This window comes from Amblyomma maculatum, unplaced genomic scaffold, assembly GCF_055883805.1.
Source record: "Amblyomma maculatum isolate TAMU_Amacu unplaced genomic scaffold, ASM5588380v1 scaffold_13, whole genome shotgun sequence".
Classification (NCBI taxonomy): Eukaryota; Metazoa; Arthropoda; class Arachnida; order Ixodida; family Ixodidae; genus Amblyomma; species Amblyomma maculatum.
The window spans coordinates 37,036,422-37,047,542 of NW_028146738.1; positions in this window are offsets into that span (position 1 = coordinate 37,036,422).

The following is an 11,121-nucleotide window of genomic DNA, read 5'->3' on the forward strand; positions in this document are numbered from 1 at the left end:
CTGTGTTGGGTATCTGAGAAAAATTCCCCATGCTTTGTTTTGTTCTTTTCTTGCTTGTTTACATTCTTTTGAATACCAGGTTTTGTGATTTTGTTTCGCCACTCCTGAGGACTGAGGAATTGCTATATGTGCTGCAGTAAGGATACAATTTGTGTAAGCATCATTTAGTTCATCTACATTATATTGTAGCATGCGTTGACGACAAAGAAGCGCAGAAGTGTGAGAGGAAGAAGTGCGCTAACCTCGAGCCTGAACTCTGACGCTGTTCGTAGAACCTTTGCCACGCCTTGGACCTCGGACGCAGCTGTAAGGGTCGCTGTTTACGCGACATCTAGTGGAGGTGCTGGGTACGATTTTCATGAGCTGGACGCCCCCTACAAGCCCAGGACGCACCCCTAAGGTGGAGACCCCAGTACACCAGAGCAGCCGCCGACTGCAAGGTCTGCCTCCCGAGTGTGGTCCTCTCCCTGACCACAGACCAACAAGGAGCGTTTCTGTCAGCACGATGAATCCCCCGGTATCGACAACTCCTGTCCTGCTCCACCACCAGCGGGATCCACCACATTTCCACGGCCTGCCCCATGAGGACGCTGAAGACCGGTTGGAGCAGTTCGATCGGGTGGCAGCCTTCAACGCCTGGAACGCTGACTCGAAGCTTCGCCATGTCTACTTAGCACTGGAGGATTCTGCGAGGACATGGTTCGAAAAACAAGAAGTCGGACTCCGAACGTGGGACACATTCAAGGCAGAATTCTTGCGTATGTTTACCAACACGCTTCGCAAGGAAAAAGCGCAACTGCTTTTAAATAGCCGTATACAACATCCGAATGAAACTGTTACGGCCTACGCCGAAGAGATGAAGCGACTCTTTCGACGCGCGGACCCAACCATGTCGGAAGAGAAAAAAGTGCGCCTTTTGATGCAAGGTGTTAAAGAGCAGTTATTTTCAGGCCTGGTGCGAAGTCCACCAACAACTGTCGCCGAATTCATAAGTGAGGCGTCTACCATCGAGAAGGCACTTGACATGCGCGCCCGGCAATACCAGCGCACTACAGTGTCTATGAACGTCAGAATCGTTGCGTGATACGATCCGGGCGATAGTCCGGGAAGAGGTGGCCAAATACCTGCGGATTCCTCCACAGCCACAGGTTGCTACAGTTTCCGATATCATCCGTGAGGAAGTACAACAGGCGCTGGGTGTTCCCGCACCCGTCACCGTGCCCGCACCCGTCACCGGGCCCGCAGCCGTCGCCGCGCCTGAACCCGTCGTAGCTACACCGCTGCCCCAGACCCTGAGCTACGCCGCGGTCACCAGCCGCTACCTGCCGCCTTCGACAGCATCCTACGAGCCTCGCGCACCGGTCGCCCATGTGTCTTCACGGCCGAGCGTACGCCGCCGAAGGACCGATATCTGGCGAACGCCCGATCACCAACCGTTGTGCTACCATTGCGGCGAAGCTGGACACCTGTGTCGCCGCTGCCCCTACAGGGAACTCGGCCTCCGTGGGTTTTCTTTTGATGCCCGTCGTCCGTTGCCTGGCCAGCAGCCACGCGAAATCGCAGAATACATTTCGCGTTCCAACACAGGCCCAAGCCGCCTCCGATCGCCGTCGCCTCGCCGTTACAGCTCTCCTGGACGCCAGGAGCAACTCCAAAGTCCCCATAGGGGAAACTAGATGCAGCAGCCTCTGGAGGTGCGGCTGCTACAGTGCGAAAATTTCAAGATCCTCCACAGACCCACGACAGTTCTTCACTGCAAACGTTCGTTACATACGGCCACCAGCAGAATCGACGCCGCTACGAAATTCCGCTGATCCTCAACGTAACCACGACGCCGACATTCGCCCCACCACTCCTTCAGAGCATCGAAGTCGAGACCGAACCCCACGAAGCTGTCGCCGCCCGACACAACAAACTGCCGACCTGCAGATCTCCGTTGATGGCGTAGACGTCACTGCTCTAGTCGACACTTGCGCTGATTATTCAATTCTAAGTGCACACTTCCCCAAAGCTCTCAGAAAGGTCACAACATCATGGGGTGGCCCGCAAATATGCACAGCTGGCGGACATTTAATTATGCCCACGGGAGTGTGCACGTCGAGGATCACTGTACAAGGGCAAACCTTTCTGGCGACGTTCATCGTATTGGCTCAGTGTTCCCGTGACGTCATCCTCGGTATGGACTTTTTAACCGAAAATGGCGCCATTATAGATCTGCAGAATAAGTCCGTAAGATTTTCAGTTGAGAATGCTATCGAATCCAACAGCATGCTCCCCGCTGCACTCCACATTATTGATGACCATGTTAGTGTGCCCCCACGTTCAAGCATCATGGTCTCCGTGGGTTCCCTCCCAATGCAAGATACAGAAGGTGTCGTCGAGACAAAACAGAAACTGCTTATTGAAAGAGGCATCGCCGTTGCCAGGGCAGTTGTTTTTGTTGAAAATGGCAAAGTTGATGTTCTTCTCACGAACTTCAGCAATGAATATCAATATCTGAACAGAGGGACAACAGTCGCATATCTCGACGCCATAACTGACACTAGTTATGAATGCAATTTCACCAGCGCTTCAGCAACAGAACCCTCCGACAACACTGAACCTCTGTACGATATAAACCCGGCCTTACCTCGAAAGCATCAAGAGAAACTACGGCACCTGCCCCGTCGCTACTCTAATGCATTTGCCAGATCATCACGCGTCGGTCGAACCCACCTCGCAAAGCACCGCGTCATTACAGACGAAGCTGTTCGACCACTCCGCCAGTCGCCTTATCGAGTTTCCCCTAAAGAACGTACTGCCATCCGAGACCAAGTGAAGGAAATGCTCGATAACGATGTCATTCGCCCTTCCCGCAGCCCCTGGGCGGCACCTGTGGTACTTGTGAAGAAAAAAGATGGCACACTTCGTTTCTGCGTAGACTATCGCCGACTGAACAACGTTACGAAAAAAGATGTTTACCCTTTGCCCAGAATAGATGACGCCTTAGATCGTCTGTGCAACACAAGATACTTCTCCTCCATGGATCTCAAGTCTGTATACTGGCAGATAGAGGTCGATGAGAGGGACCGCGAAAAGACTGCTTTCATTACACCTGACGGGCTATACGAATTCCAGATCACGCCCTTCGGCCTTTGCTCCGCGCCCGCAACCTTTCAGAGACTCATGGACAGCGTTCTTGGAGATCTGAAGTGGACGACATGTCTTGTATACTTGGACGACGTAATTGTATTTGCCCCGAATTTCGAGGAGCACCTCCGTCGCCTAGACGCAGTACTAGACGCCATCCAAACGTCGGGCCTCACTCTGAAAGCCGAAAAATGCCATTTTGCTTATGAAGAGCTGAAGTTTTTGGGCCATGTCGTGAACCAAGCGGGAGTTCTGCCGGATCCTGAAAAAACAGTTGCCATCGCCAATTTTCTGACGCCGCGGGACCAGAAAGAGGTGCGACTCTTTCTTGGGCTATGTGCATATTATCGACGTTTCGTGAAAAACTTTTCTAAAATAGCCGCCCCCCTTACACTTCTTACTAAGGCTGATATGCCGTTCACATGGGGCGACCAGCAAATGGACGCATTTCAGGAGCTTCAACGTCGCCTGCAGTCACCTCCAGTTCTAGCACATTTCGATGAAACCGCAGACATCGAACTCCACACGGATGCAAGCAATGTTGGTTTGGGCGCTGTCCTAGTACAGATACGGAACAGTGAACAACGTGTGATCGCCTACGCTAGTCGGGCTTTGTCTAGGGCTGAGACAAACTACTCTGCCACTGAAAAGGAATGCCTGGCCATCGTGTGGTCTATTTCGAAGTTTCGACCATACCTGTACGGCAGACCCTTCAAAGTGGTGACCGACCATCACGCGCTTTGTTGGCTGACAAGCCTTAAAGACCCTTCTGCGCGTCTCGCCAGGTGGAGCCTACGACTTCAAGAATACGACATCACTGTAACCTACAAGTCAGGTCGTAAGCATTTAGACGCTGACTGCCTGTCTCGTGCTCCTGTACAACCAGCTTCGGACGCGTCAGGTGACGACGACGCATTTCTGAGTGCAATTAGTTCAGACAATTTTGCCGATGACCAACAGAATGATCCCGAACTTCGCCAGGTAATCGAATTTCTTCAAGGTGCCGGCAGCATGGTCCCTAGCGCTTTCCGTCGTACTTTGTCTTCTCTGTGTCTCCGTGATGGCGTTCTCGTCAAGAAGAATTTTACAGCCAACAGTCGCCAATACCTCCTCGTTGTACCAGCAAGCTTAAGGGATGAAATTTTTCAAACCTGCCACGACGAACCCACATCCGGCCACCTGGGAGTCACTCGGACGATATCCAGAATTAAAGAACGGTATTACTGGCCTCGTTTGTCAAGCGATGTAACGCATTATGTTCGAACTTGCCGTGACTGCCAACGTCGAAAGGCTCCGCCTCTGAGGCCAGCCGGTCTTTTAAAGCCCATTACGCCACCGTCCAGACCATTCCAGCTAATACGGACGGACTTGCTCGGACCGTTTCCTACTTCCACCTGTGGGAACAGGTGTATTATAGTAGCTACTGACTACCTGACCCGCTACGCAGAAACCGCTGCTCTTCCTTGTGCTACCGCTTTTGAAGTTGAGAAATTTTTCGTTCTTCAAATTGTCCTGAGGCATGGCGCACCAGAAGTACTCATTACTGACAGAGGAGCTGCATTTTCTGCAGAGCTCATCCAGCATATCCTTGTTCTTAGTCGCACCAATCATCGTCGCACGACTGCATACCACCCGCAAACAAACGGCCTGACAGAACGTTTGAACAAGACCATTGCCGATATGTTGTCAATGTATGTGGACGTCCATCACAAGACATGGGACGAAGTATTGCCGTATGTAACATTTGCGTACAATACCGCCGTTCAGGAAACTATCAACATGACTCCATTCAGCCTAGTTTATGGCCGAGAAGTGACGACCACGCTCGACGCCATGCTGCCCCACATAGACGAAAGTCCAAATGATGATGTCGCCTCTTTTCTACAGCGTGCCGAAGAGGCCCGTCAACTTGCACGGGTGCGAATACAGCAGCAGCAAGGCCGAGATGCACAACGCTACAACCTGCGGCGGCGGACTGCAGACTATCTGCCAGGTGACCTTGTCTGGGTTTGGTACCCCATTCGACGACGCCGACTCAGCGAAAAACTCTTGCGCCGTTATTTCGGCTCCTACCGCGTTCTTCGACGCGTTAGTGAACTGGACTATGAAGTCGTTCCGCACGAGGAACCAGAGCCCCGGCGTCCCAAGCGTTCTGAAGTGGTCCACGTGGTCCGCTTGAAGCCTTTTCATGCCAGATAGCAGCCCCTTTTACCCTGTCCCTCTTTCAATCTATCATCGGGACGATGCCTTTCGCACGGGGGGGGGGGGGGCTAATGTAGCATGCGTTGACGACAAAGAAGCGCAGAAGTGTGAGAGGAAGAAGAAGTGCGCTAACCTCGAGCCTGAACTCTGACGCTGTTTTATTATTTTTATTATTTTTTTTCCGATGTAGTTATACATCTCAAAATCTAATATCTCTGCACCCCAATTCTTGGCCGATCCCCCTGTGTGGGTATGTGCCATCACATTAGAGGAGAACAACAACAACAACGACGCTGTTCGTAGAGCCTTTGCCACGCCTTGGACCTCGGACGCAACTGTAAGGGTCGCTGTTTACGCGACAATATTTATCTGGAGTAATTTTTTCTAGGCTGGCCTTCTCTCGGAACAGTGCCCAATCGGCTAAATGTAGTTTCCAGCGTCGCGGCTTGGATGGGATGATTTGTGGTGAAGATGTTAAGCTGATTAGTATAGGTAAGTGATCACTTCCGTATGGATTATCTAAAACGTCCCATTTAAAATCTGTAAAAATTGATGGTGAGCTGAGGGATAAATCAATACAGCTCATTTTTCTTGAACTAGATGAACAGTAGGTTGGTTTCCCGGTTTTAAGGAGACAGATATTATTACATAGTATACAATCCTCGATGATTTCACCTCTCGTATCTGTTTTTCTACTGCCCCAAAGGATGGAATGTGCATTAAAATCTCCTACTATTAAAAATGGCTCTGGAAGCTGCTTTAAAAATTCTTCTAATTCATAACTACTAAATTTAAGGTGTGGCTCTAAGTATATGCAGCACACAGTTATAGTTTTAAAAGCCTGTAAGGTTACCGATATAGCTTCAAAGTTAGTTTTAAGTTTGTGTTCTCGAACTGCTACTCCATTTTTTACTATGATTGCAACGCCACCTGAGAGCCTGAGAGCTTGCTGTCGGTCGCGACGGAAGACTGTATAGTTTTTGAGTATGTTCTTATGTTTGGGACCTAAATTTGTCTCTTGCAAACACAAAGCTAGTGGTTGGTGAGTGGCCAATAAGTGTTTTATGTCATTGATATTAGTTAAAAGTCCTCTGCAGTTACATTGTAAAAAAGCCATTTTTTATTAAATGAGTAGAGAAATCTATGTTTTGTTTTCAGTCCCTCTGATTCGGGGCTTTTCTCGTTTTTGTCGATCCAAGGAGCTGCGCCGTCCGTCTGACGTCGACGGCACAGGACTGCCTTGGCTTGTGTCCATCGCGTCTTCTGACACGCTGGACGCCCGTGCGGACCGCACAGGTGCGTTTGTATTTCCCCTCACCGCGTGGGGACAGGCCTTGAGGCCGGCTGACCTGGGGGTCTGCGCAGCCTGTTTTTCTGGTGGTGGCGCAGCGCTGGCCGCAGCCACCAAGGGCACGGATGGCCCTGCTCCCGGTTCACTGTGTGAAACCTGGGCAGGTGCCAGAGTCTGTTGTGGCTCAGTGCCCTGTTGTGCCACAACAGAATAGGCAGGTTTTTTTGGCAGAACACGATTTCGTGCTTCCCGGAAAGTTATGTTTTCTTTGACCTTGATGGTAATATTTCCTTTTCCTGTTTCCATATTTGGCATGTGCGTGAATAGGCAGGATGAATACCCTCACAGTTGGCGCACAAATGTGTTTAACCACACATTTCTGGGAATCATGTTCATGGGAAGCACATTTTTCACATCTCGGCTGGCTGCGGCAGGTCTGGGAGCCATCACCATAGCATTGGCACTTGAAATACCGGCGAGGATTTGGAATATATTTCCTGAGTTGAAGTTTCACATAGCCTATTTCGAGTGGTTCGGGGAGGATACTTTGTGGAAATGTCAGGACAAGATGCTTGGTCGGAATCTCTTTGTCATCACGCCTCATTTTTATTCTATAAACATCTGTTACGTTTTGGTCTTTGAGGCCTTCTAGAAGTTCCTCTTCGGTTAGGGATCTGAGGTCATCGTCAGAGATAACTCCGCAGACAGTGTTCAGAGAACGGTGTGGACTGATGGTCACTGGAATTTATCCAAAAGACTTTAATGTGGACAGTTTTTCATGTTGATGGTTATAGAAGATTTCCAACAGAAGATCTCCGTTCGGAAGTTTCTTCACGTTGTAACCCTGACCTATTACTTCTGTCAGTGTCTTGGTCACTATAAAAGGTGAGATTTGTCTAGCCGTTTTCTCGGCGTTGTCACTGTGTACTACATGAAATCGTGGGAACCTGTTTGGGTTTTTCAGGAAGAATTTAGAGGTTTCGTCGGTGCGACCCCTTTTTCGGGATCGATTATGTGAGAGTAAAGAAGCCATAAAATAATGTTGATGTTCGGCCAGGGTGGCGGCCGCCCACCACCGAGCCCAACAAGGGGACGGGACAGGAGCTTCCGAGAAAGTCCAGCCCACGCCAGCCTTACACCCTGACTATAACCAAATATGGCGTAACACATGGTGGTTAGCCACACAAGTTAACCCTTGCCGCCTGGAAAATGCCAAAAAAAAACCAAGAAAAGAGGAGGAGACACGACGATGCCACGCACGACTAAACGTGGGTGCTCGGGGTCCGTGGTGTCGCACAAAACACACAAACACCTGCTTTAACAGGTGCCCCCTGCGGGGCCCACTCTCATTTGATGGAACTGTATTTCCTACAGCTACTTGGATCGGCATGCAGTTCACCTCGCTTAACGGCGTCACTTCGGACTTCTCGCCGATTAAGCCTGTGCTAACCGTCTCAGCTAGTGGCTCGACCAATGTAACACGATGCTCTTCTGTTCGAGGATCGGTCGGCACACTACTGCGGTTACGTTTCTCGGCCGCTTCCCCAAGCTGTGTCTTACACTCCAGTGCAAGTTCGATTTGCTCCGGAACTTCCGCACTGTCTAGCCATTCGCTTACAACTGCTTTCAACTGATACGCCAAATCAAAGTACGCCATGTTACAATGTTTCTCACTCTCATATCTTTTCCGAAGATCCTGAGGCGTTATCTGATATCGTATCAGCAATGGCTCTTTTAGTGCATCGCAGTTTTTCAAGCGGTCGCTACCAACGTCTGCGCCCAACTATGTCGCTCGAAGCGTTTACTTCTGCAGACATTCTCGAAGTCTGCCAAATACTCGGCCACATCCTCGGCAATGAGGAACGGTGGCGGGCCATCTCGCGGTATTGAACCGTTACACTGAATGGCATTGCAAGCGTTAATCCTTTCCACGCTCATTCTATGTGCTGAAATCTCCAGCTGCATCAGTTTCCTTACGCGGGCATCCTCTTTCTCGTAACGTTCCCTACGTTCACGTTCACGCTCCTCTTTCTCTAGCCTTTCCTTACGTTCTTCAATGATCTCAAGGTATTCCAAAACCTCGTCATCTTCAGCTTCCAACGCAAGAATAGCCTTTAACACTTCTGATTTTCTGAGTTTGTCTGACAAATCCAGACCAAACTCCTCCGCAAGCTCCAGCAATTTCGGTTTGCGCAACGACTTCAATTCCAAGCCCATGGCTGTTCCGAGTGCTGCCTTCTCTACTGCCCACTATTGCCTTGCTGCAATTAACCCAACAACAACGACAACACAATTACCAGCTCTGTTCTCTACTTAACAAAAGCCTGGCAAAACTCAGTAGAAGAAAGTCCCGCACTCACCAAACCTCGCAACCAAGAATCCAACGCAGTCGTTCCGCTGCAGGCAACCAGTCATCACACAGGGCTCGTTGCACTGCTCCCGCCTTTCCGCTGAGCTGCTTGTTGCACGGGTCACGCCTCAGACATCTCCGCTCTTCCCACCAGATGTTGCACCTCGGTCAGGCCTGGCTCGTTTCACCGACCACGGTCACTGCTTGGTCGTGCTCGTACCTCCGCTGTTCCCGTTGGACGACGGTATCGCCTGACTCCTCCGACCACGGTTACGGCTTGGTCGTCGTCGTCCCACCGCTGTTCACCAATTGTTAGGTTTGGGTCGCGAGTGCCTGAGTAGCGCACCGCTGCCACCAGTTATTACGTGCGGCTCGCGGCCCCTCGGTAGCGTTGGCCTGGCGGCTCCGTCGAACGCGGACGGCATCAACGGTGCCAGCAAAGACGAGGCGTCTTCCAACGAAACAACCTTTACTAAAACATCATGAAGGATCGGGCAGAGAAGCTGACCCGGAGAGAATACAGACACGTTCACACAGCTGGTGTCTAGCGTCGTCTCCACGGCGCGTCAAAGTAGTCTCTCTCTCAGCGGAGTCGGCCGCTGTTTTTTATAGGTTTTCCAGTTCACAGGGAAAGGGAAAACCCTCACAGGAAATGGAGAGCCCGACAAGTCTGGGCAAGATGGGATGACTCAATTGCAGGTGGTCCGAACGCATCTCCTCCATCTCCTGCAGACGGGCGAGGGCGGCGCACTCTTCCCCGAGCTCCGGGCTTGGCCGGCGTTTGCACGCACACGCACGCACACACATTTGACGCGTGGCAGGATCACGCCGAGACTTGCCCGCGGGAGGAAGCGTTGTGCGGCCGATGAACGGCGTCGAAATGTCCGATCCGCTCGCGGTTCTGCCTGTTGCTATGCGGTGGCCGCGTCAGCTGTCCCACTTGTCGGTGGAGAAACGTAACAAGTGCTAAAACCTGGCTCCTCATCTCTCTGGTATATGAAGTAATCAATTACAGCCTCTGCATCCCAAATGTCCATATATTTGAACCTTTGAACAACAACAGCATCTGGGGACTTTACATGCAAAGATTTGAAAATACGCAAGCAGACAGGCTAAAGTGCCACCCCAAGCTAACCTCATAGTGTCATTACGTGGTTGACTGCTGTGATTCACTTAAAGTGCAGACATGTCTGAATTGTTCTTTATATGCCACAGAGCTAGACAATGATAATGATGGCAACAGGCAGGTGCAGTACCTCGGGGTGTATGCGGTGCCACTGTATGTTGCAGATTCCATTTCCTTCTAGATAACAGGTTCCAAATTTACAAGAAGTGGCTCATACATAAATGTAGCCCCTAGTCCAGTGTGAAAGGCACCCTATGTTTCCTTGGTATGGATGATCAGATTGTTTAGGCTTTCTGAGAAAATGCATCGCATAAAAGGGTTGCCTTTTTTCAGTATTATTTGCACTCAACAATGTGCTAGACTGCATTATGCAAAGATAGTCCGCAGTGTGCCTCTCCCTTCTTGCCACCCTGCTCAAAGATATCTGTTGTCTGTCTCTAGCAATGCATCCGTCTGTTATTTCAGGCAGCTAGGGAAAGTGACACTATGCACAGGCAACTGTAATAAGCATACGTATTGCGTCCCCACTAGCGCCACAGTGCCCAGCGCATGAGAACACTTGTTGATTTTTCGGTCTCAAGGGCCACTTCAAAAAGTATGCAACCGCAAACTAACTCAAATGCAAGACCGAGTCCGAGAATTTGAGTTACATGAAGATGTTTCGTCATGTAGCAGTGCTGAGCAAGTTTTGACTTTGCAACGTTTCGCACGTAGCGGAATTCATATTCAAGTGCATGTCGCGAATATCACTTTGACATATCTTGTCGATTCAGGCTTGTCTGTTTCAATTCTGTCGGTGCAAGAATACAGTCGATATTTTCAAAGCGTTTCACTCTTATCTGCTCCGCATGTCACTCTGTTCGACTGCTCTCAACTCGCGATTTCCGTGCTAGGTTGTTTCCAGGCAGACGTTCAGTTTAAAGGCCGCACTGCTTCACTACGTTTTTATGTTGTTCACTGAGGAACTTGTCTGATTAGTCTGGACGGTATTCAAGCCTTGGATCTTCGCATTGAGGGTTCTGC